This window comes from Pristiophorus japonicus, chromosome 1 (genome assembly GCF_044704955.1).
Source record: "Pristiophorus japonicus isolate sPriJap1 chromosome 1, sPriJap1.hap1, whole genome shotgun sequence".
Lineage (NCBI taxonomy): Eukaryota > Metazoa > Chordata > Chondrichthyes > Pristiophoridae > Pristiophorus > Pristiophorus japonicus.
Window position 1 is genome coordinate 215,123,419 of NC_091977.1, and position 27,736 is coordinate 215,151,154.

General features: G+C 46.3%; 1 long non-coding RNA gene across 2 annotated transcripts; it reads right to left on the bottom strand.

Moving 5' to 3' along the window:
* Window positions 1-27,736, bottom strand: LOC139241760 (uncharacterized). 2 transcript variants are annotated; one of them, XR_011588955.1, is made up of 4 exons: window positions 27,577-27,736; window positions 26,391-26,496; window positions 1,175-1,257; window positions 1-870 (listed from the first exon to the last, which is right to left on the bottom strand). It is a non-coding gene; the product is annotated as an uncharacterized lncRNA (long non-coding RNA). The 2 variants fall into 2 exon arrangements; XR_011588994.1 differs by lacking the exon at window positions 27,577-27,736 and adding an exon at window positions 26,591-26,785.

Consider the following 27,736-nt stretch of genomic DNA (forward strand, 5'->3'; position numbering starts at 1 on the left):
TGAACTTGAACGTGAACAGAATTTGTAAACTTTTAAAACTTTCATAAAATAACAATACTCAGAACAACAACAAAACAACAAAACAACTCCTGCACCAAACGTCTTTTGCCACCGGCTCTTCCCACCCCTGACTCTAACCCCCCTCTCTCACGTTATGACCCTACCCAAGGTGGCACCAAGAGTTCATGCAGCACGGCGGCCAGAGTCCCACTGTATTGGGGAGGGGGGTGGGGGGGAGACAATGGAGACGCCATCTGGGAATCGACTGGAGAAGCTCGGGGTATTGAAGGCCCAGCTTCTGAGTAGCGAGCCTCTTGGTCGGCCTCACCACTTACAGGTGATGGGGGTCTGGGTGTGACACTGCGGTTTGCAGTCTCACAGATGGAGTGCGTAGGCATTGACAGCCTCGCGGCTCACACGGACAATCTGCGACCCGACCTCCGTGATAGTCGCAGAGAGGGTCTTGCGAAAATCCTACCCAATACCTCGAGGAGCTGTTGGGTGAGTTGGACACTCTCCCTGGACAGTCCCACCATTGTGCATCCGCCTGTCTGTCAGCAGACCGGCTTTGCCGACTCACTCTCCGGAGAGACGGCATACGGGATTCAATCCCGGAAGTGCGTTGTTGCACGCCACTAGTACTCGGGGCCTTGGATGGCTCAAAGCTGGGGAATGTTTTTTCCTCGGACGGGGTATTGACCGGTGGAAAAAGAGGTGTCGAGTGCATCGGCCTCCCCACATCCCCCAGAGTAGGCTGCTCTATCCTCTCCTCTCCCTCAAGTTCCTCCTCCTCCTCTTCCTCCTTCTCCCCCACATGACGGCCTGAGGTGGAGGTTTCTAGTGAAGGATTTGGTGCCTGCAACTCCTCATCTGGAAGTAGAAAACAACAGACGAGTGGTTAGCAGCAGGGGGGGGGGCATGGTGACATGAATAAGGTTACATAGCACAGGCTCATTTGAAGGATCACCGCTACTCCATTATATGTAGTCCACATTGGCCCAACCTTAGTCCACAGACCCTGCAGCACATTGCCGCAACTCTAGTCCAAAGACACTATATCACATTGCCCCAACACAGCCGGGGAGTGTGCAGGAGTTACCAACGGGCGGGGGGAAGGTCAGCACCCCCATGGGCAGTTGCCCTCCCTGAGGCACCGATCAGACTGGTCACTCACTTCTCGGGGTCTGTTAAAGGCATGGTTCAGTGGGGACCACCGCATGTCCGCTGTGGCTCCCAGCGGTTGTGGGTCGTTTTTCCCTGCAAAGATTAAAATGGGAATGGTTACCAGAGGGTCCATTTGCTCTTGTGGTACACAGATAGCCATCAAAGCACTTGTATCATAATGTCTGAATGTAATACAGTCCTCTGTTTATTGGCCCTGGTTCATGAGGAAGACATCGAAGTGCAGAAACATCTTTTAAGATCTCAGAAAGCAATTTTAATAATGTGTAAAGATCATTCATGGTAAATAGGGTGCCGAACTAAGCCTCATATACAAACAGCATAAGAACAGATAGTGAGTCAGATTTATAATTTAAGTAATGAAGGAGGGCATCAATAAAAATTGTACTTACTCTACCAACCCTGCAATGATCGTTAAACCTCTTCTGTGGGGCGTCCTTCGGACAGTGTCAACAAAGGAGACCTCCTCAGCTATACTGATCCAAATTTTTCTAAAAACTGCTGGAAGGGTTCTACACACCCTTCCTGTTCAATTCAGCCAATCTCACCTCTGGGTTGAACTTTCTGACTCTCTGTCTACTACCATCAACCTCCATTGTGAATCAAATTGTAAAATGGTTGATTCAGCCCTGGGTGTACTGCGCATGCACAGGCAGTCCCTGCCTGCATTAGTGTTTGTGATCGACAGCTGACTAGAAGTGCGGGAAGAAGAAAAAAACAAATAAATAAATTTGCGCATGCGGAGATGGTCTGATTTTTTTTTTGAGTTGCAACTTTCGGCTCCGGCGCACAAATTCTGTTGCCGGAGTTATCGTTAACACTAACAATCTTCACCATGTCCTGAAAGTTGCGCTGCTCTGGCGGTAATGGTAACCCAGCAGTAAAAAAAAATTATCTCCGCGATTGTCGCCCGTAAACAGGCAAAATCACTAAAACCCGAAAATCCAGCCCATTGACTGTGTTTTCATTCTTAACTATAATTTAACAACAGCATTTCCCTGATATTTCCTGATTACACTTGTATCCCCACATCTTGGTCATTTATCTTTGCAAAATATTGGATAACAAAAAGGGACCTTTAAGAGAAATCAATCATAACTCCAAAATAATGGATATTGTAAGGTGAATGGGATCTGCAACTTCTCAATGAGTAGCTTTATACACATAATTTCTTTATTCACTCAGATGCAAGGAATACTCTCTGACACTGACTAACATTCTTAGGTATTTTTCGTGAATATTTTACCCAACGGGAGTTAATGAATTTGTTTGATTCAGAAATAAAGACAAAAGCCTGGAGCTTCTGCTAGGTATCATTAGGATTTCAGTCCGATTCGTCCGAAATCGGCCAAACCAACATAAAAGATTGAGGAATTTCAAGTGAAAGTAACATCCAGCACAACTCGAGTTTCCGCGATCTTTTGCACTGGCTTATGAAACATCATGCTGGAAGCTGGGCCCACCCACAAACTTGACCACAACTATTTTAAGTAAAACTATAAATCAACTTCCCCCTTAAAAGGGGGCACTAGAATCGACAAATTCACAAATTAAACTATGGACGTTAAACAAATCAAATTAAAATTTGGTTGCCGGGTGTGATGATGTACTCCAGTCCCTCCGGCGCCCACCTCTCGCGGAAGGCCGCGAGCGTACCGGTAGACACCGCATGCTCCAGCTCCAGGGACAACCTGGCTCGAATGTAACCGCGGAAGAGAGGCAGGCAGTCGGGCTCAATGACCCCCTCGACCGCCCGCTGCCTGGACCAGTTGATGGCCACCTTGGCCATGCCCAGGTGCAGTCCTACGAGGAAGCCCTCCGATCTGCCCACTCCCCCCCGCACAGGATGCCCAAAGATCAGAAGTGCAATGAGAATTTGAGGAGCAGCCTCTTCAAATAATCCGCAGGTCGAATTAATCACCATTGCAAGTTTCTGCTAATTGCACCCATTTGCGGGCCTTAGAGGAGGCTCTTAAAATTAAGCTTTTTTTTAGGCACAAGGACACTGATAGGCATGTTTTAAAAGATTAAATATTGAAACATATTTAATTTACTAGGAAACTGACCTGTGTCCACCAATGAAACTAGTAAATGGTTCTGTATAGTTTCTTATTACCATTTTCAGTTATTTAAAATTGGGTTACTCATAGGTGGTGAACTAGACACTCTTATTAAAAATCCTTATTTTTAGTGATAAACCTATTTTCAGCTGTGTTAATAAAACTATACCAGGTTACCACTCTTAAATATATCAAGGAATATTGTTTCATGTAGGAAAATAAATGACATTCTAAAATGCAGCCTGATTCTGCTGGTTCATGGACGATTCTACGTATGCGATTATGTAAATGAGTTATGAGCGGAAACTTGAACCAAAAAGTCAATTTGATAAACCACTTCAATTTGTGCCCGGATTGACAATTGTTCCCAAAGCAGAAACTTTACCACTTTATGTTTATTTATGGCAAAGGGTTCCAATACCAGGGACACAAGTTAACAATCGGAAGTTTAGAGTAAGAAGGGGGATTGGGTGGAATTATTGCACTTTAGAATAATAGACATGGAATAAATCAGCAGGGAAGTTAATTGAAGAGCACAATATAAATGAATTCAAGAAGCATCTACATGAATTCTCTGGAGAAATAAGATATTGAGACATACGGTGAGGAGGTACATAGGAATGGAAGAAGATGTATCAGAAAGTAAATGGCTAATTGTGTCAAATGGCGTTTGCTTGTTCCTAAAAATTATAGGGCTAAATCTGTCATCTCCTGCTTTCGGCTCCATGGGTAATGGCAGTATCACTGCTTCTGACTTCTTATCATAGAATCATAGAATGGTTACAGCACAGAAGCCATTCGGCCCATCGAGCACTTGCTGTCTTTCTGCAAATCCACTCCCCGTCCTCTCCCCGCAGCCCTGCAATTTTTTTTTTCTTTCAGGTACTTATCCCACTCCCTTTTGAAAGCAGTGATAGAATCTGCCTCCACCACCCTTTCAGGCTGTGCATTCCAGATCATAACCACTCGCTGTGTAAAAAACCTTTTGCTCATGTCGCCTTTGGTTCTTTTGCCAATCACCTTAAATCTGTGTCCTCCTGGTTCTCATCCCTTCTGCCAATGGGGACAGTTTGTCTCCATCTACTCTGACTAGACCCTTCATGATTTTGAACACCTCTATCAAATCTCTTCTCAATCTTCTCTGCTCGAAGGAGAACAACTCCAGCTTCTCCAGTCTATCCATATAACCGAAGTCCCTCATCCCTGGAGCCATTTTCATAAATCTTTTCTGCACCCTCTCTAAGGCCTTCACATCCTGCCTAATGTGCAGTGCTAAGAATTGGACACAATACTCCAGTTGAGGCTGAACCAGTGTTTTATACAGGTTCATCATAACGTCCTTGCTTTGTACTCTTTTAATGAAACCCAGAATCCCATATGCTTTTTTACCCGCTTTCTCAACCTGCCCTGCCACCTTCAATGATTTGTGCAGATATACCTCCAGGTCTCTGTTCAAGCACCCACTTTAGGATTAAGAACAGAAGAACATAAGAATTAGGAGCAGGAGTAGGCCATTCGGCCCCTCGAGCCTGCTATGCCATTTAATGAGATCATGGCTGATCTTCCACCTCAACGCCACTTTCCTGCACTATCCCCATATCCTTTGATTCCCTTAATATTCAAAAAGCTATCAATCTCTGTCTTGAATATACTCAAAGATTGAGTCTCCACAGCCCTCTGGGGTAGAGAATTCCAAAGATTCACCACCCTCTGAGTGAAGAAGGTTCTTCTCATATCAGTCCAAAATGGCCGACTTAGACTGGGACTCCTGGTGCATCTACCCTGTCAAGCCTTGTAAGAATTTTGTATGTTTCAATGAGATCACCTCATTCTTCTAAACTCTAGAGAATATAGGACTAGTCTACTCAATCTCTCCTCACAGGAATCAGTCTGGTGAACCTTTATTACACTCCCTCAATGGCAAGTATATCCTTCCTTAGGTAAGCAGACCAAAACTGTACACAATACTCCAGATGGATTATCATCAGTGCCCTATATAATTGTAATATTTGATGTGATGGTGATTGTACCCTTTAGTTTATATTGCCTCTCCTCGTTCTTCCTAACAAAATGTATCATTGCCACTCCTTTTAATTGGATAAAGTTCCTCCAAGGTTGGATTTCCCATACTCATGCTGACTTTTTTCCTAATCGGAAGTGGAGTTAAGTGTCATCGACGAAGTGGCCTTCAGTGATTAATTCAAAGGGCGAAGGTTACTTTAGTGGAAGCTCCACTGTGCAGAGCATCATTCGACAGGACTGCAGAAAAGAGTATCAGGAACAGAGGTCATTATACTCGATTGGCAGAGCTCCCGTTCTCCGATCATTAATTTTAATGAGAGGAAAAGTGGAGAGTGCCATGGATCAAGCACACTGATTTTCAATCTATGCTTTTGTCAAGTGACAAGAGTGGGTCACACAATATGAACCCTATACAACGAAAGGGGAAAGTATTTGACCAAAATCTTTCACAAAATGCTTAATTTTGAGGAAAAAAATGCTAAAATGGATAGTCATTTCTTTTACTCCAAGCTCCAAAATTATCTTCTCCTCTTTTTTTTACTAATTCACTTGAATTTAACATGTGCATTAACTGATAAATTATACCAATACACTTTATTTCTGAGAATAGTATTTTTCGCTGCATGGGGTGCTATTTCCCCACACTAAATAAATTGGTTTTACATTGAAACAGCAGTGTACACAGGTCTGAACCAGTATTTAAGCCAGCTGGAAAATCCTCAGTCAAGCCCAAGTGTATTAACACTTTGAACATGTTTTACTGATGGGAAGTCTCAGTACGGAGTGAAGCTCCCCACAAGGTGTACAGGCTTGGAAGGAGCCGGTGTTTGTCTGGAATTTATGGCATTTAATTTAGCTACATTTCATTTCTAGAATGCCAGGCAAACGTGATATTTTAAAAATTGAACCAAAAACCAAGGATAGCCTTAAAAATGACAATTGGAATTCCGAATGCATTTGTTCAAATCTAAATATAGGCTTGTGATGGTGACAGTGTCAATTCTCTCAGCGCTCTCCCTGCTAAATATTCATTATTTTCATTCATTTATTTTTTAAAAGAACTGTCTGCCAGGTGTGCAATTTCCATTACTTTCCTAATTGCTGTGCTGCCTTTTAATAAATGTATTCAAGAATATTGACCATGAATTGGCTATGAAAAACACATTTTTTAAAAAGTAATTATAGCATCCTGTCTAGGGTTTGGAGAAATGGCATTTTGTATGGATGTATAAACCTGTAACCACAAACTCTGTCAATGTACTCTTCACTTGTTTTCTTCCCAATATTATTAAACACATAAAAGCACGTCACCCACAGATTGTTTAAAGGCCTTAGCAAAGCCTTTTTTATTTGTTTGACGCTGTGACATAATTTCCACTGAAATGTGTCATTCTGTCCTTATGCTTGAAGAAATCATGATGGAAGTGACACACGAGTTTCTTCCCTCCCTGGCGACAGTCGCCCTTCGAAGCATAAAGTAGACGTGTCATTCGTCACATTATAATCCAACATTTTGCATAACAAGGTCACTTAGGAAATATATTACAATGCAGCTGAAATTCAATGGTTTACATCCAGAGCACATTTCTGCTTAAGATTGGTCTCTGGACTAATTTGCCACAAAACATCGACTCAAAATAACAAAATCAAATACGTAATTATTCCAATGGTGCATTGGGAATTATGCTGTCAAATGCAGTATACATTTGGGAGGTTAGCCAAGCTCAGCTGGGATGGTTGTGAGTCAATTGGTCTTAGTGCTGTTGGACTAGAGAGTGGAAACAGTGACCTAAATTTTAACACACCCTCGACAGGCAGGAGGTCAGTGGGAGGTAAAATATTGGATTCATGCAAACTGACCCAACCCGCCGTATTTTCGACCACAGTAATATTTACAGCGCCGACTCAGACCTTGGCCTGGACAAGGCTCCCGCTAAAAGCAGGTAAGGGCTTAATTAAGATTCAGGAGTCCCTCGGAGGGCACAGCCAATGAAGCCCATTAATAGTCACACGTGAAAAGTGACTGTCACCTCCATTGAAACTGTATCACAGCACAAGCTACTGCCTTCAGCATGAGGGTAAAGAGAATAGAAAAAAACATTAATACTTTTCAGAAAATCGGAAGTCAACTGATTTATCATTAACCAGCAACAATCTCTTAATGAGAATGAACATTATTGACTTGATCAGGAGACACACATCTGCCACAGTCGAAGTGTTTTCTTCTTATGAGGAGAGAACACTTTTTTGTGCTTACAAAGATGAAGATGTCAGTGGTGTGGGATAGAACATCTTTTCTGCATTTGGCACCCAGCGTCAGATGAATGCACTGCTAGATCAAGTTAGAACAGAGACAGGCATAGAACAAAGCTCTACCCGAACAATGCTCTACCCCAACAACAAGTCTGAGCTGAGAGAGAAAGAGAGAGAGAGAGAGAGAGAGAGATACCCACTACTGCAGGAATATACTGCAGGAATGCCACAGTTCTATTTGCATTCAAGCCATCATGTGCCCTCTCCAAGTGATAGTGTCAATTTCATGCCAATTATTTTGGAAATATCAGATTTGTCTTGCAGATCTGCACCCACTAGAAAGTTATTTCCTGGTATACCATTAAAGTAGCCTGAGTGATGTGCCTTTCATTCCATCAGACTGTGCAAGATTCAAACCCATGTCCACAGATGAAAGAATAGTATCCTTTCTTGCTATATGTAGTCATGCAGCTTCAATTCAAGTAGTGTCCTGTAAAGTAGATTTTCTGAACTGAACTAACCGTAGCGCTTCCCTGAATATAGAAGATGTTCTATAAGAGTCCAGCATTGGTTGAGAGGATTTATCTTTTCATTTCAGATTTGTTATGTATGAAGAAAGAATCAGACTGAATACTGTGAGCTCAAAGTAAAGTGTGACCTTAGTCTTTTATTGCAGGTCTCCAGAGAGCCTCTCCAAACTGTGAGGCCTCCTTAAATACTTGTGCTCCCTAGGGATTATGGGATCCCTTGGGACTCCAGTGAATGAGTCCTCTGGTGGCTGTACAGTGTATATACAAGTTTACATATATAACAACACTCCCCCACCCCCCCAAAAGTCAACAGTGTAACTATTTACAAGGTGAGTCAATCTGGGGCCCTTCTTGTCCTGGTTGATCATCTCGGGGCAAATGTTGGTATTGGTGAATCGTCTGTTGGGCCCTCGTTGGGCTGCTGTGCAGCTGGCCTTGCTGGGCTGCCTGGTTTGGTGAGTCCTGCTGGGATGCTGTGGATGATGGGTTCTGCTTCATGGTCAACCGCTGTGTCGGTTTTCATTGGTGTTTGCGTTGGGGGGGGGCAAAGAAGGTAGGGTCCAAAGTAGGTTGCTCAGGATAGTCCGTGAATCTGAGTTTGATTTGGTCCAAGTGTTTCCGGTGAATGAGTCCATTTGAAAGTTTGACCCGAAATACCCTGCTCCCCTCTTTGGCTATAACAGTGCCAGGAAGCCACTAGGGACCTTGTCCATAATTCAATACAAATACAGGATCGTTGATTTCAATCTCGCATGACACATTTGCGCTATCGTGATATTGACTTTGTTGGAGCCGCCTGCTCTCTTCCTGTTCATGTAGATTGGGGTGAACTAACGAGAGCCTTGTCTTAAGTGCTCTATTCATGAGCAGTTCAGCAGGTGGGATCCCAGTGAATGAATGGGGTCTCGTGCGGTAGCTAAGCAAGACTCGGGATAGGCGAGTCTGCAGTGAGCCTTCCGTTACCCTCTTCAAGCCCTGCTTGATGGTTTGCACTGTTCTCTCTGCCTGACCATTGGATGCTGGTTTAAACGCAGCAGATGTAATATGTTTGATCCTGTTACGGGTCATGAATTCTTTGAACTCAGCACTGGTAAAACATGGCCCATTGTAGCTCACCAGGACATCGGGCAGGCCGTGTGTGGCAAATATGGCCCGCAGGCTTTCAGTGGTTGCCAACATTATCTCACATTCAATCTATTTGGAGTACGCATCTACAACCACAAGGAACATTTTACCCAAGAATGGGCCTGCATAGTCGACATCGACCCTAGACCACGGTTTGGAGGGCCAAGACCACAAGGTTAGTGGCGCCTCCCTGGGTGCATTGCTTAGCTGCGAGTATGTGTTACATCTGTGCACGCAGGACTCTAAGTCCGCATCGATACCGGGCCACCACACGTGGGATCTGGCTATCGTTTTCATCATTACGATGCCTGGGTGGGTACTGTGGAGGTCACTGATGAAGGTATCTCTGCCCTACTTGGGAACCACTACCTGATTATCCCACAGAAGGCAGTCTGCCTGTATAGACATTTCACCTTTGCGCCGCTGGAACGGCTTTATCTCTTCCTGCATTTCCACTGGGACACTGGACCAGCTCCTGTGAAGCACACAGTTTTTGACTAGGGACAATAAGAGGTCCTGGCTTGTCCAGGTTTTAATCTGCCGGGCTGTGACGGGTGATTGCTCACTCTCAAATGCTTCCATAAACATGACTAAATCTGTGGGCTGCGCTATTTCCACCCCCGTGGTGGGCAATGGCAGCCTACTGAGAGCATCCACACAGTTTTCTGTGCCTGGCCTGTGGCTGATGGCATAGTTGTATGCGGACAACGTGAGCGCCCATTTTTGGATGCGGGCCGATGCATTCGTGTCTTTCCCCTTATTCTTGGAAAACAGGGATTTTAGTGGCTTATGGTCAGTTTCCAATTCAAATTTTAGCCCAAACAGATATTGATGCATTTTCTTTACCCCATAGACACACGCTAACACTTTTTTTTTCAATCATGCTGTAGGCTCTCTCAGCCTTAGACAGACTTCTGGTTGCAATTTCCCAAAATCATTTGCTTGTTGCAATACACACCCGACGCCATATGATGACGCATCACATGCTAGTACCAAACGCTTACATGGATCATACAACAGAAGCAATTTGTTTGAGCATAACAATTTTCTCGCTTTTACAAAGGCATTTTCTTGTTTTTTGCCCCATACCCATTCATCCCCTTTACACAGTAAGACATGCAGTGGTTCTAACAGTGTGCTGAGACCCGGTAAGAAGTTACCAAAGTAGTTCAGGTGTCCTAGAAACAACCGCAGCTCCGTCACTTTCTGTGGCCTCAGTGCGTTCTCGATTGCCTCAGTCTTTGAATCAGTGGGCCTGATGCCGTACGCCGCAATCCTCCTCCCCAGGAACTCCACTTCAGGTGCCAGGAAAATGCACTTCGAGCGTTTTAACCTGATCTACACGCGGTTGAGTTGATTAAGAACCTCCTCCAGGTTCTGCAGATGCTCGACTTTGTCCCGACCTGTAAAGAAAATGTCGTCCTGGAAGACCACGGTGCGTGGGACTGACTTCAGTAAACTTTCCATGTTTCTCTGGAATATCGCCGCCACTGATCGAGTTCCAATCGGGCATCTGTTATAAATGAAGAGACCTTTGTGCGTGTTGATGCAGGTGAGGCCCTTTGATGATTCCTCCAGCTCCTGTGTCATGTAGGCTGAAGTCAAATCCAGCTTCGTGAATGTCTTTCCTCCCGCCAATGTTGCAAAGAGGTCATCGGCCTTTTGTAGTGGGTATTGGTCCTGCAGGGAGAATCGATTGATAATTACTTTGTAATCGCCACAGATTCTGACGATGCCATCTCCCTTGAGGGCCGGGGCAATTGGACTGGCCCACTAGTTGAATTCGATCGGTGAAATGATGCCCTCTCTTTGCAGCCAGTCTAGCTCGATCTCTACCTTTTCTCTCATCATGTGCGGTACTGCTCTCGCTTTGTGATGAATGGGTCGCGCCCTGGAATTAGGTGGATCTGCACTTTTGCTCCTTGGAATTTCCCACGGCCTGGTTCAAACAGCGAAGGGAACTTGTTTAAGACCTGAGCACACAAAGTGTCGTCAGCGGGCAATAGCGCTTGGAACGTCCCAGTTCCAGCGTATCTTTCCCAGCCAGCTCCTGCCGAGCAGCGTGGGACCATCGCCCAGTACCACCCAGAGTGGTATCTTGTGCACCGCTCCATCATAGGAGACCTTTACAGCAGCACTGCCGGGTACAGGAATCAGTTCCTTTGTGTAAGTTCTTAGTTTCGTGTAAATTGAAGTTAAGACTGGCCTTGAGCATTGCTGCACCACAATTTTTCAAAACTCTTTTTGCCCATGATGGACTGGCTCGCGCCCACGTCCAGCTCCATTGACACCAGGAGTCCATTTAGTTCAACATTCAGCATTATCGGGGGACACTTTCTGATAAATGTGTGCACCCCACACACCTCTGCCTCCTCGGTCTGAGGCTATGGTTCGTCATGATCTTCTGTGGATCTGTCCTCCTCTGCAACATGGTGGTTTGCAGGATTAACAGAAATTGCAGCTCGCCTGCACATACGTTGAAGGTGTCCCATTGTTCCACAGCCCTTGCAAATGTGCCCTTTGAAGCTGCATGAATGGAAACGATGATCACCTACACAGCGCCAATAACATGTTAATTGCCTTGCATTCATCACCCTTGATGGTGGACTCTGACATTTGCGGACGTGCAGCTGCAGGCATGTGTGACCTGCCCTGTACGTTGCGATTTGAAAACAACGTCACTTTGTTCACAGTACTTGTAGCAGCACTTGTGTGCTGAGAGATTTGTTTCGTATTGTCACTGGTGGAAATGAATGCCTGGGCTATCGCTATGGCCTTACTCAAGGTTGGGGTCTCTACAGTCAAATGTTTGCGAAGTATGGTTTCGTGGCCAATGCCAAGTATGAAAAAGTCTCTGAACATGTGCTCCAAATGTCCTTCAAATTCGCAATGTCCTGCAAGCGTCTTAGCTCGCCGACAAAACTTGCCACTTCCTGGCCTTCAGACCTTTGTACGTGTAGAACCAGTTCCTCGCCATCAGAACGCTTTCCTTTGGGTTCAAATGCTCCCGGACCAGTGTGCACAAATCATCGTATGATTTTTCTGTGGGTTTTGCTGGAGCAAGCAGATTTTTGATGAGGCTATACGTTAGTGCCCCACAGACAGTGAGGAGAATCGCCCTTCGTTTGGCAGCGTTCTCTTCTCCATCCAGCTCGTTGGCTACGAAGTATTGGTCGAGTCACTCCACAAAGGTTTCCCAATCATCTCCCTCCGAGAATTTCTCCAGGATGCCCACTGTTCTCTGCATCTTTGGGTTCGCCATCTGTATCTCGTCGCCAGTTGTTATGTATGAAGAAAGAGTCAGGCTGAATACTGTGAGCTCAATGTAAAGTGTGACCTTAGTGTTTTATTGCAGGTCTAAAGAGTGTCTCTCCAACCTGTGAGGTCTCTTTAAATACCTGTGCTCACAAGAGATTATGGGATCACTTGGGACTCCAGTGAATGAGCCCTCTGGTTGCTGTACAGTGTATATACAAGTTTGCATATATAACAAGATTCATATTACAAATGTATTGCTTTATTTTACCAAAAAAAATGATGGCCTAGAAATTCATTAGCACCTGAAAACTGGCGCGGGATGGCGATACACGAGCAACCTGTGCCCATTCAGATGAATGCAGGCAGCACGCAAACTTTGTGCTGCCTGCTCATTTTCATTATAGCAGCGTTCAGCCCAGTGGAAGGCTAGCACCACTTAAAGTTGCCATACACTACTTAAAGGTGGTTGGCACCTCTTAAAGGGGAGGTGCACTCTGCCTGCAGAAGCTCACTGAGCTGGCTGGGTGTGCAGGAACAACAACAGGGGAGAGATTGTGCACAAAGGTTCTCAGATGCAGCAATGAAGGCGTTGGTGCAGGAGGTTGTTAGGAGGAGAGAGGTTCTGCTCCCACAACGGGCTAGGAGGCCCTCCAAACAAAATCGCAAATTGTTATGTCTGTAATGCACTTATGAATGACTCCATGAGGCAATGTGTTGTACTCAAACTGTAGTGACCTTGATCCTTTATTCGTAACTCCAGAGTGAGGCACAAGCATGGTGGGCAGTCTTTTATACTGGGCCCTGCACACCTATGCAGGTGACCCTCAGGTCTCCCACCACAGTGCCCTCTGGTGAACAGCCTCTGCCACAGGGGCAGGAAACCCCGGTCTCCACCAGTTGCACCCTCTAGTGGTGCCAGCATAGTGTAAACACAGTGTAAGCCTTATTGATAGTACATCAGGTAAAAATGTCTCCATCTTATGCAACTATACAGTGACTACAGAGAGTATATCTATAGTCTGCATATATAACACAAATGGCAATGGTAGTAGATAGTCATAGCCGTCAATCCCAGCAGTGTAGCTCCGAGGACCTAGATGCAATGCAGGAAGAAGTTTATTGACCTCACACGAATGATCAAGGACAGTGAATTAATCTTCAAATGCCATATCTCACTAACTGCACCACTAGCCTCACACACTGCTCAATGCAGCACAGCCCACATCATTCACCTACCAACAATCATGACAAAACATGATCCATACCTCACATTCATAGCTTCACCTCATCCTCACACACTTACCACTGCTGCAAGCCTCACACCCACATCTCATAATTTGCACACACTGTCAGCTATTCAAACATGACAGGTACATCACCCAAACACATTGCACCACGCTCACTGACATACTTCCCTTTCTCTTGCAGAACAAGGTGGCTCACAATCGGATCCAGCAGGGGCTACCCAAAGGGGAAAAGGTGCTCCTGAATAATGTTACCCCCATGGAGGGGACGATGCTGGCCATTCTTGGCTATGAGCCAGGTGGTCAGCGGATAGCCCTTGTCACCCAGTAGCCACCCTCTGGTTTGTCGTAGCGACTCAAATGCAGATGGTACTGTAGACTGCCGCAGAATGAAGACATCATGGCTGCTACCAGGATACCAAGCATTGACCTGAATGATGCGCTGAGTATTGTCACACACCAGCTGGACATTGAGAGAGTGGAATCCTTCCCAGTCTTGGTACATCTCTGAATTGACAATCAGTACTCATAAAGCGAGGTAGGTGCAGTCAGTGGCACCCTGTACTGTGGGAAAACCTGCTATCCTCGCGAAACTGTGTGCTCGCTCCGCCTGTTTCTTTCCAGCAAGAGAAACATAGAAACATAGAAACTTAGAAAATAGGTGCAGGAGTAGGCCATTCGGCCCTTCGAGCCTGCACCACCATTCAATAAGATCATGGCTGATCATCACCCTTTCCTGCTTTCTCTCCATACCCTTTGATCTCTTTAGCCGTAAGTGCCATATCCAACTCCCTCTTGAATATATCCAATGAACTGGTATCAACAACTCTCTGCAGTAGGGAATTCCACAGGTTAACAACTCTCTGAGTGAAGAAGTTTCTCCTCATCTCAGTGCTAAATAGCTTAACCCTTATCCTTAGACTTTGTCCCCTGGTTCTGGACTTCCCCAACATCGGGAACATTTTTCCTGCATCTAACCTGTCCAGTCCTGTCAGTATTTTATATGTTTCTATGAGATCCCCTCTCATTCTTCTAAACTCCAGTAAATACAGGCCCAGTCGATCCAGACTCTCCTCATATGTCAGTTTTGCTATCCCTCAATCGCAAGAACTTCCTTTCTCAGATTAGGAGACCAAAACTGAACACAATATTCCAGGTGAGGCCCCACAAAGGCCCTGTACAACTGCAGTAAGACTTCCCTGCTCCTATACTCAAATCCTCTAGCTATGAAGGCCAACATGCCATTTGCCTTCTTCACCGCCTGTTGTACCTGCATGCTAATTTTCAACGACTGATGTACCATGACACCCAGGTCTCGTTGCACCTCCTCTTTTCCTAATCTGCCACCATTCGGATAATATTTTGCCTTCGTGTTTTTGCCACCAAAGTGGATAACCTCACATTTATCCACATTATACTTCATCTGCCATGCATTTGCCCACTCACCTAACCTGTCCAAGTCACCTTGCAGCCTCTTAGCATCCTCCTCACAGCTCACACCGCCACCCAGCTTAGTGTCATCTGCAAACTTGGAGATATTACACTCAATTCCTTCATCTAAATCATTGATGTATATTGTAAAGAGCTGGGGTCCCAGCACTGAGTCTTGCGGCACCCCACTAGTCACTGCCTGCCATTCTGAAAAGGACCTGTTTATCCTGACTCTCTGCTTCCTGTCTGCCAACCAGTTCTCTATCCACGTCAATACATATGTCCCAATATCATGTGCCTTAATTTTGCACACCAATCTCTTGTGTGGGATCTTGTCAAAAGCCTTTTGAAAGTCCAAATACACCACATCCACTGGTTCTCCCCTGTCCACTCTACTAGTTACATCCTCAAAACATTTTCGAAGATTTGTTAAGCATGATTTCCCTTTCATAAATCCATGCTGACTTGGACCGATGCTGTCACTGCTTTCCAAATGCGCTGTTAATTCATCTTTAATAATTGATTCCAACATTTTCCCCACCACTAATGTCAGGCTAACCGGTCTATAATTACCCGTTTTCTCTCTCCCTCCTTTCTTAAAAAGTGGTGTTACATTGGCTACCCTCCAGTCCATAGGAACTGATCCAGAGTCAATAGAGAATGAAATGTATTCAGCTCTCTTTGCATACAGTGCCTCAGTAACCTCCCTTATACAACAACTGGGAGCTGGTGCAAATGTCGCCTGATTCAGCCTGGAAGGAGCCAGATGCATAAAAGTTCATGGTCACGGTCACCTTGACAACCACAGGCAATGTGCTCCTCACCCTACTCTGTAGCTGCAGTGCTGCCTGCAATAGGTGACAGATTTCAGTGAGCACCTCCTTAGAGAAGTGGAGACGTCGCACAAACTGTTTCTCGGTGAGGTTGAGGTAGGAGAATTACTGTCGGAAGACCCTTGGTACACATGGCTTCCTTTTGAGAGCCCTTCTCCCTGCCCCACCCTCACCCAATCCTCCTGTCTCTTCTAACAGCTTGTCCTGCTCTGTGCTGCCTCTGCTCATTCTCCCTGTCATGCTGCAGGCCAAGGTTATAAAACTACTGCATGTCTGGGAGCAACTGATCTGAGCAAAAGCCTTGTAGGTCTATACCAAATCCTTGTCCAAGTACCACACCACAGCCTGTAGATTTTAGGTAACTTCAAAGATCTCTAGAAAGCACCAAAAACTTCTACAAACTCAGCAACAGCCAGAAGAACTCCAACAGCAACTAAACTGTAAGCAGGTTATGACTCCTTTAAGTAATGCTGCTGGGGGTCCTTCATGCTGCTGAATGCACGTGTGATGCTCCAGCATTGAGTTCAAAGATGGCAGCGCTGGCATCAAATCAGCGTTACTCTGTGCGCCCTCCACGCTAATTGATGTTACAATCTGCCTACTCGGCATACTTCCAGTGCAGCCCATCCGGAAGATGGCACCTCTGATAATGCCGCACTCTATCAGCCTGTGCTCAGGTCTCTGGAGTGGGACTTGAACCAACAGTCTTCAAACTCAGCGGCGAGTGTGTTACCACTGTGCCACCGTTGGCAGTAAGGCCCTGATTTTAACTGACCCCACATGGCAGTTACCGGGCAATGGGGCAGTTATAATAACGGGTGTCAGCTACTCCCTCCGATTCCACTTCCTTCCCGACGTGTTATTAATCTGCTCTTTTGAGCAGGCGAGCAGGAGGTAAGCTACTTCCTGTTTTCAATATGCAGATCGGATCCAAAGATGTCATCAAGACCTAATCTGTAATTTCATCCTGAGGCCTGAGCGTTGGAACAGTGTCAGATCCTCCATCTGGCAAAACATACCAGGAGCCGGACCCTGGGTCAGAAGAGAGCCAGAAGGTAAGTTTAACATTTATTTCTCAGGTTTTCTTGTGTGCCAGGTGTTATATATGTAACTTTGTATATACCTTGTACAGCCATCAGAAGGCTCATCCCCTGGTGTCCCAAGGGATCCCGCAATCCCTTGGGAGCACCTGTACTTAAGGAGGCCTCACAGGCTGGAGTGGCACTCTGGCGACTTGCAATAAAAGACTATGGTCACACTTTACTTTGAGCTCACAGTATCTAGTCAGTCTCTTTATTCATACATAACAACTGGTGATGAAATACAGATAACGAACCCAACGATGCAGAGAACAATGGGCATTGTGGAGAAATTCTCGGAGGGAGATGATTGGATAACTTTCGTGGAGCGACTCGACCAATACTTTATGGCCAACGAGCTGGAAGGAGAAGTGAACGCTCCCAAAGGAAGGGTGATTCTCCTCAACGTCTGCGGGGCACCAACGTACGGCCTCATGAAAAATCTGCTTGCTCCTGCAAAACCCACAGAGAAATCGTATGATGATTTGTGCACACTGGTCCGGGAGCATCTGAACCCAAAGGAAAGCGTTCTGATGGAGAGGTATCGGTTCTACACCTACAAAAGGTCTGAAGGCCAGGAAGTGGCGAGTTATGTCACCGAGCTAAGACGCTTTGCAGGACATTGCGAATTTGAAGGAAATTTAGAGCACATGCTCAGAGATTTTTTCATCCGTGGCATTGGCCATGAAGTGATACTTGGCAAACTTTTGACTGTAGCGTCCCCAACCTTGAGTAAGGCCATAGCGATAGCCCAATCTTTCATTGCCACCAGTGGCAATACCAAGCAAATCTCTCAGTACAATGTGAACAAAGTGATGTTGTTTTCAAATTTCAATGTACAGGGCAGGCCCCACATACCTGCAGCTGCACGTCCGCAGATGTCTCAGAGTCCACCATCAAGGGTGATAAATGCAAGGCCATTAACACCTTGTTGGCGCTGCGGGGGTGATCATTGTTTCCATTCATGCCACTTCAAAGGGCTGTGGAACAATGGGACACCTACAACGTATGTGCAGGCGAGCTGCAAACCCTGTTAATCCTGCAAACCACCATGTTGCAGAGGAGGACAGATCCATGGCGGATCAGGACGAATCAGAGCCTCAGACCGAGGAGGCAGGGGTATATGGGATGCACACATTTACCACAAAATTTTCCCCAATAATGCTGAAGGTTGAATTAAATGGACTCCCGGTGTCAATGGAGCTGGACGCGGGTGCGAGCCAATCCATTATGAACAAAAAGACTTTCGAAAAATTGTGCTGCAGCAAGGCCTCAAGGCCAGTCTTAACTCCCATTCGCATGAAACTGAGAACTTACACAAAGGAACTGATTTCCGTAATCAGCAGTGCTAATGTAAAGGTCTCCTACGATGGAGCAGTGCACAAGCTACCACTCTGGGTGATACCGGGTGATGGTCCCACGCTGCTCGGCAGGAGCTGGCTGGGAAAGATACGCTGGAACTGGGACGACGTCCGAGCGCTCTCGCCTACTGACGACACTTCGTGTGCCCAGGTCTTAAACAAGTTCGCTTCGCTGTGCGAACCTGGCATCAGGTAGTTCCAAGGAGCAAAAGTGCAGATTCACCTAATTCCGGGAGCGCGACTCAATCATCACAAGGCGAGAGCAGTACCGTACATGATGAGAGAAAGGGTAGAGATCGAGCTAGACCGGCTGCAAAGAGAGGGCATTATTTTGCTGATCGAATTCAACAAGTGGGCCAGTCCCATTGTTCCAGTCCTCAAGGGAGATGGCACCGTCAGAATCTGTGGTGATAACAAAGAAACTATCAATCGTTTCTCCTTGCAGGATCAATACCCACTACCAAATGGCTGACGAACTTTTTGCTACACTGGCGGAAGGAAAGATGTTCACGAAGCTGGACTTGACCTCGGCCTACATGACGCAGGAGCTGGAGGAATCATCAAAGGGCCTCACCTGCATCAACAGGCACAAAGGTCTCTTCATTTATAACAGATGCCCATTTGGAATTCGATCAGCCGCAGCGATATTCCAGAGAAACATGGAAAGCTTACTGAAGTCAGTCCTACGAACGGTGGTCTTCCAGGACGACATCTTGGTTACAGGTTGGGACACAGTCGAGCATCTGCAGAACCTGGAGGAGGTTCTTAGTCGACTCAACGGCATGGGGCACAGGTTAAAACGCTCCAAGTGCGTTTTCCTGGTGCCTGAAGTGGAGTTCCTGGGGAGAAGAATCACGATGGACGGCGTCAGGCCCACCGATTCGAAGACGGAGGCAATCGAGAACGCAGCGAGGCCACAGAATGTGATGGAGCTGTGATCGTTTCTAGGACTCCTGAACTACTTTGGTAACTTCTTACCAGGTCTCAGCACACTGTTAGAACCACTGCATGCCTTACTGCGTAAAGCAGATGAATGGATATGGGGCAAAAGCCAAGAAAATGCCTTTGTAAAAGCTAGAAAATTGTTATGCTCAAACAAATTGCTTGTGTTGTATGATCCATGTAAGCATTTGCTACTAGCATGTGATGCGTCGTCGTATGGCGTCGTGTGTGTATTGCAACAAGCTAATGATTTCGGGAAATTGCAACCGGTTGCTTATGCATCCAGAAGTCTGTCTAAGGCTGAGAGGGCCTACAGCATAATTGAAAAAGAAGCGTTAGCGTGTGTCTATGGGGTAAAGAAAATGCATCAATATCTGTTTGGGTTCAAATTTGAATTGGAAACTGACCATAAGCCACTAAAATCCCTGTTTTCCAAGAATAAGGGGAAAGACACGAATGCATTGGCCCGCATCCAGAGATGGACGCTCACGTTGTCCGCATACAACTACGCCACCCGTCACAGGCCAGGCACAGAAAACTGTTACGATGCTCTCAGTAGGCTGCCATTGCCCACCACAGGTGTGGAAATGATGCAGTCCGCAGATTTAGTCATTGTTATGGAAGCATTCAAGCGTAAGCAATCACCTGTCACAGCCTGACAGATTAGAACCTGGATGAGTCAGGACCACTTACTGTCCCTAGTAAAAAATTGCGTGCTTCACTGGAGCTGGTCCAGTGTCCCAGTGGAAATGCAGGAAGAGATAAAGCCGTACCAGCGGCGCAAAGATGAAATGTCTCTACTGGCAGACTGCCTTCTGTGGGGCAATCGGGTAGTTGTCTCCAAGAAGGGCAGAGACACTTTCATCAGTGACCTCCACAGTACTCATCCAGGCATCGTAATGATGAAAGAGATAGCCAAATCCCACGTGTGGTGGCCCGGTATCGATGCGGACTTAGAGTCCTGTGTGCACAGATGTAACACATGCTCGCAGCTAAGCAATGCACCCAGGGAGGCGCCACTAACCTTATGGTCTTGGCCCTCCAAACCATGGTCCAGGGTCCATGTCGAATATGCAGGCCCGTTTTGGGGTAAAATGTTCCTTGTGGTTGTAGATGCGTACTCCAAATGGATTGAATGTGAGATAATGTCGGCAAGCACGTCCGTTACCACCACTGAAAGCCTGTGGGCCATGTTTGCCACACACAGCCTGCCTGATGCGCTTGTGAGCGACATCAGGCCATGTTTTACCTGTGCCGAGTTCACAGAGTTCATGACCCACAACAGGATCAAACATGTTACATCTACCCCGTTCAAACCAGCGTCCAATGCTCAGGCAGAGAGAGCAGTGCAAACCATCAAGCAGGACTTGAAGAGGGTAACTGAAGACTTACTGCAGACTCGCCTATCCTGAGTCCTGCTTAGCTACCGCATGAGGCCCCACTTGCTCACTGGGGTTCCACCTGCTGAACTGCTCATGCAAAGAGCACTTAAGACAAGGCTCTCATTAGTTCATCCTGATCGACATGAACAAGGAGAGAGCAGGCGGCTTCAACAAAGTACATATCATGATAGCGCAAATGTGTCATGCGAAATTGAAATCACTGATCCTGTATTTGTATTGCATTATGGACAAAGTCCCAAGTGGCTTCCCGGCACTATCATGGCCAAAGAGAGGAGCAGGGTGTTTTGGATCAAACTTTCAAATGGACTAATTCACCAGAACCACTTTGACCAAATCAAACTCAGATTCACGAACTATCCTGAGCAACTCACATTGGACCCTACCATCTTTGGCCCCCCAATATACACACCAGTGGCAACCGACACCGCGGAGCAGAACTCATCACCCGCAGCAGCCCAGCAGGACTCACCACACCAGGCAGCCCAGCAAGGCCAGTTGCACAGCAGCCCAGCTAGGGTCCAATAAACGATTCACCAAAACCAGCATTTGCACCGAGATGATCAACCAGGGAAAGAAAGACCCCAGATCGACTCACCTTGTAAATAGTTACACTGTTGACTTTTGTGGGGTGGGGGGAGTTTTGTTATATATGTAAACTTGTATTTACCTTGTACAGCCATCAGAGGGCTCATCCCCTGGAGTCCCAAGGGATCCCACAATACCTTGGGAACACAGGTACATAAGGAGGCCTCACAGGCTGGAGAGGCATTCTGGAGACCTGTAATAAAAGACTAAGGTCACACTTTACTTTGAGCTCACAGTATGCAGTCAGACTCTTTATTCATACATAACATTTATTCATATATAACACCAGAAGGGTAAAGAATGCTGCTCCGGGCCTCACAAGAAAATGTTTGCTTCCTTTGAGCTGGGCTATGCCCCTTCCCCCGATCGCGGCAAGACTCCCTCGACCCCCGTCCTGATCTTGGCAAGACAACCCCTCCCACTGATCACTGCACAGAGCCTTCTGCTCGCACCCCCCACCGCCCCCCCACCATTCCCACCACCCCCACCACTGACCAATCTTCAGCCTTCCCCACATCGATCTCCAACCTTTACACCCTCCACCCTGATCGTGCCTGGACCTGATGCTCCCTTCCAAGTGCCAGGGACCGTCTTCATTCGTTTCCGGTTGCAGACACCTGCCAGTACATTTTCTTCTCACCCTCCGGCAGACAGTCAGTTTGGTCAGCTGCCGCTGGGAGGCAGCCCAACAAGATCGGCAGGGTCTCCACATTTCCAGCCTTACGGGATTCTTCGCCCAATCACGCACTCCCCCACTATCTCCCCAGATCTCCGTTAATATCGAGGCCTTCGTTATGAAGTTTAAATTGGTTAAGTTACTGTTCTTCATCTCTGTGTCTGCTTCTGTAGTAGAGGCCAGAGCTGTAAAAGAACATCATAGGGTGCAAACTGTTTGCGGCATCTTTTCGGTTCCGTACCCAGCGGCACGCCAATAGCGTGCAGCCCAACTGGGAGGTCTGGAGCCATCCCAAGATTGGTGTACGGGCCTCAGTGACATTACTTGTGTGAGTTGATGGTCCTGTCACACATCCACAGGCAGCTTACACAGTTTTACTAAGGTGAATATCGGGATGTATGCCTCACTGGCAGTGGCCCAAAGTTAAGTCCCAGGAGGGGATCGGAGCAACAACTGTGGGGCAGTGGGGGGCGATTGCGAGAACGGTGGAGTCAGGGAGCACTCGGGCCCCCTGACTCTATACGCTGCTGAAGAATCCCGAGTGGAGCAGTCCCGGCACCTGTACCACTCAGTGGAAACAAATTTCCAAGAAGGATCCTTAAACAGGTGTTCGGCCCTTCATTAACATATGCAAGGGGCCTAATACCTGTTTTAAGTGGCTGGCCGGGATACCTAAATTATGGACCTGAGGAGGTTCATAGTGGCCTGAACGCCCTTGGGTAATGCATACCAATTTCTGCATTCAGGTGTTATTTAAATATGTAGCTCAGCTAATAAAACCTTTTAATGTAGGCTTGGAAATTCCTTGGAGCTTCTTCCACGCTACCAGCATTACTTTGCCAGAGGTGCGGTGGAAAACCCGTTTACCAGTGAAGTAACATCGCTTCAGCCAGAGCGCCACCAAAGAATTTCCCAGACATAGTCTGCTTCCCACTGCTTTCCTGGGAATCATTTGAAAATTTCCCAACAAGCCGACAATGGTGACATTACAGACAATAGTCTTACATGCTAATTAACTGGTTCACCGTAGCAGGAAGTGTTGGCAGAAACATCAGCCAAAAGCAAAACACCATAAGCCAATAAACAAATAAGCTCCCTTTCCCAATCTATCAATCTATCTTCTCAACCTATCAAGATCCTTTTATATTTGGTTATCCTGCCTTCTTTGTTTGAGCAAGCATCTCCACTTCCCTGCCCCCGCCCGCCAATCCCTCACCCCCCGCAAACAATTTGGTGTCATCTGCCAACTTAGACAGCTTGATTTCTGTCCCTCCCGCCCTCCAAATCATTCCTCTACACTGCAAATGGCAGTGGCCCCTGCATTGATCCCTGTGAACATCCCAACAGTGACCCCCTGTCATGTCGATGCAGCTACATTCACAACTCCCTTTGCTTTCACATAAAAGTTCATGGGGTCGGGGGTAATATATTAGCATGGATAGAGGATTGGCTAACTAACAGAAAACAGAGAGTCGGGATAAATGGTTCTTTCTCGGGTTGGCAACTAATAACTAGTGGGGTGCCGCATGGATCAGTGCTGGGCCCCCAACTATTTACAATCTATATTAACGATTTGGAAGAAGGGACTGAGTGTAATGTAGCCAAGTTTGCTGACGATACAAAGATGGGAGGAAAAGCAATGTGTGAGGAGGACACAAAAAATCTGCAAAAGGACATAGACAGGCTAAGTGAGTGGGCAAAAATTTGGCAGATGAAGTTTAATGTTGGAAAGTGTAAGGTCATGTACTTTGGCAGAAAAAAAATCAAAGAGCAAGTTATTATTTAAATGGAGAAAGATTGCAAAGTGCTGCAGTACAGCGGGACCTGGGGGTACTTGTGCATGAAACACAAAAGAAGGATAGTGTTATGTATTTAACCCTTGGAAACCTGTATCACACCACCACCAGAGGGCCTATCTGTTGGAGTCCCAAGAGATCCCAGCATCCCTTGGGAGCACTGTATATAAGCAGGCCACCCATGCGGCACCTGCACTCTGGAGTCTAATTAAAGGAGCTAAGGTCACACTTATTCATTGCTTACAGTACTGAATTTCATCCTTTATTATGAGCATAACAGATAGTGTGCAGGTACAGCAAGTGATCAGGAAGGCCAATGGTATCTTGGCCTGTATTGCAAAGGGGAAGGAGTATAAAAGCAGGGAAGTCTTGCTACAGTTTTACAAGGTTTTGGTGAGGCCACACCTGGAATACTGCGTGCAGTTTTGGTTTCCATATTTACGAAAGGATATACTTGCTTTGGAGGCAGTTCAGAGAAGGTTCACTATGTTGATTCCGGGGATGAGGGTGTTGACTTATGAGGAAAGGTTGAGTAGGTTGGGCCTCTACTCATTGGAGTTCAGAAGAATGAGAGGTGATCTTATCGAAATGTATAAGATTATGAGGGAGTTTGACAAGATGGATGCAGAGAGGATGTTTCCACTGATGGGGGAGATTAGAACTAGAGGGCATTACCTTAGAATAAGGGATCACCCATTTAAAACAGAGATGAGGAGAAATTTCTTCTCTGAGGGTTGTAAATCTGTGGAATTCGCTGCCTTAGAGAGCTGTAGAAGCTGGGATATTGAATAAATTTAAGACAGAAATAGACAGTTTCTTAAACGATAAGGAGATAAGGGGTTACAGGGAGCGAGTGGGGAAGTGGAGCTGAGTCCATGATCAGATCAGCCATGATCTTATTGAATGGCGGAGCAGGCTCGAGGAGCCGTATGGCCTACTCCTATTCCTATTTCTTATGTTCTTAATAAGATACTTCAAAGAATTCCAGTAAATTTATGAGGCAAGACCTCCCTCCCATTTCCATGTTATCTCCCTCTTACCATCCCTTAACTATTTAAGCAATTCAATTATCTCCTTTTTCAAGATGCTTTTTAATACTTTACCCTATCATTTATTTTTTATTCATTCATGGGATGTGGCCATCAGTTACTGCCCATCCCTAATTGCCCTTGAAAAGGTGGTGGTGAGCTGCCTTCTTGAACCGCTGCAGTCCATGTGGTGAAGGTACTCTCACAGTGCTGTCAGGGAGGAACTTCCAGGATTTAAATCCAGCGAGGATGAAGAATTGGCGATATATTTCCAAGGCAGGATGGTGTGTGACTTGGAGGGAAACTTGCTGGTTGTGGTGTTCCCATGCGTCTGCTGCCGTCCTTCTAGGTGGTAGAGGTCGCGGGGTTGGTAGGTACTGTCAAAAAAGCCTTGGCAAGTTCCTGTAGTGAATCTTGTAGATGGTGCACACTGCAGCCACAGTGCGCCGGTGGTGGAGGGAGCGAGTGTTTAAGGTGGTGGATAGGATGATGATCAAGCGAGCTGCTTTGTCCTGAATGGTGTCGAGCTTCTTTTCTGCCCCAAATCACAGATAAAAGCTACATCAATGAGGTAGAGGTGACCAGACCTCTGTAATGTATTTAACCCTGTGTAACCTGCATGACACCTGACCACCAGAGGGCCCACCTGTTGGAGTCCCACCATCCCTTGGGAGCACAATATATAAGCAGGCTACCCACGAGGTACCTGCACTCTGGAGTCTTATTAAAGGAGCTAAGTTCACATTTGCTCATTGTACATAGTTTCATCCTTTATTATGAGTGTACCAATTGGCAACGAGGTAACCGGGGTTTCCCCAGCCGAGCTGGTCACGAAAAGGGCGCTCAAAACAAGGCTCTCTCTTGTCCACCCTGATCTCCATGATCACGAGGAGGGCAAGCGGCATCAACAAAGTATGTACCATGACCGCACAAATTTGTCACACGATATTGAGATCAATGATCCCGTGTTTGTGCTCAGTTATGGACATGGTCCCAAATGGCTCGCTGGCACGGTCACAGCCAAAGAGGGGAGTAGGGTGTTTCAGGTCAAATTAGCCAATGGACAAACGCACAGAAAACATTTGGACCAAATCAAATTGCGGTTAACCAACAGCTACGAACAACCCGAAGAGGACACCACCAACTTTGACCCTCCAACACATACACAAGTGGCAACTGACATCATGGTTGACCACGAAGCTGAACTCATCATCCCCAGCAGCCCGGCCAGACCAGCAGGCCAACAGCCCAGTGAAGAAGTGACCAACCCACCCACACCCGCATTTGTACCAAGACGATCGACAAGGGAGCGCAAAGCCCCAGATCGTCTCACCTTGTAAATAAGTGTACTATTGACTTCACGGGGGAGTGATGTAATGTATTTAACCCTTTGTAACTTGCATTACACCTGACCACCAGAGGGCCCACCTGTTAGAGTCCCAAGGGATCCCAGCATCCCTTGGGAGCACAGTATATAAGCAGACCACCCACGAGGTACCTGCACTCTGGAGTCTTATCAAAGGAGCTAAGATCACACTTGCTCATTGTACACAGTTTCATCCTTTATTATGAGTGTACCAACCTCAGTAAAGAATCAATTCCTCCAGGAGTTTCTCTCTAGTTCTTCTCCTGTCTCCCCTTATGTCCTCACCAAGCTCATCTTGTCCATGAGACCCACCTCCTGCTCCCTTGGAGATGAGGAGAGATGGGAGAAAATAGTCAGAGAATTTGAAAGAGAAAGAATTGTGAAAATGTAATTTAGTATTGCAGCCACTTCCTGACCTTCAATGTCAGTTGATCCTTATCATGCTTTAATCCTTTGCTTACTGTAAATGTAACTTATTTTATTTTCCTAATTCCTTTCATAATATGCTGCTGCACTTTCCACTGCACTTCAGAAGTATTAGTTGGCTATAAAGCCCTTTGGGTGATACAGAATACAAGCAAGCTGCAAAGTTGGGAGAAAACACAGACAGCAGTTAGTTTGTGTACGTGTGAAATGGCATGATGTATTAAGCCATCAATCACATTTGACATCTCAGGACTTTGGGCTGAGAGCCAACCATGGGTTAACAACTCATATTGTTGAGTCAATTGAGCCAATAGTATCAATGGGGGCGAGTTCATTGTTGTAAGTTGATCCGGTATAAATTCAGCCATTTTCAGACATGTGCTCGAGTGTAACAAAGAGCTGGAACTCTGCCAAGAACTGCTGCTGCTGATGCTGAAATAAAGTTACTTTAACCTAATACCGGATTTTGAATCTCTTTGAAAATTAAGAGATCTAACAGGGTTATCCTGAGATTATGAAAGACATGATATAAATGCAAATTTATGCGAAATGCAAACATTCTTTCTTTCCTTCTTTGTCTTTTTATTGGTTTTTGGTTTCTAAGGGTTCACTCCTGCAACATTTACCTGGATTTTAGCATGGAGTTGTGAGGTTGGGAAACATGGAAGATAGGAGGACGCTATTGTGGATGGGTGGGCCGATCATGGTGGGGGGATGTTCCGATCGCGGGGAGTTCCAATCAGGAGGGAGTTCCAATCGTGATGAGGGGTTCGATGATGGTTGGGTGTTGGATGGTGGTCGGTGGTAGAAGATGGTGGTCGGGCAGGGCCTCTGATGGTGGTCAGGAGGAGCAGATGGTGGTTGGGCGGAGGGAGGGATCTGATATGGGGCGAGTGTTTACTGGGTAGCTTGTTTGGCTGGCGGGGAAGCACTCCTGCTCCTCCTGGCCCACAAGCAGTGCTGTAAAGACACTTACCTCATGGAATCAGCCCTTCTCGCTTCCTTTTTGGAAACTCGGCCGACATGAATTAAAATAGAATGAGTGACAAAATGAAGGCAGGTAGCCTCATTAAAATATTTACATGACCAGTCCGCTTCCTGCAAGTGAATTGTTCTCCCGCCCCTTCTCCCACATC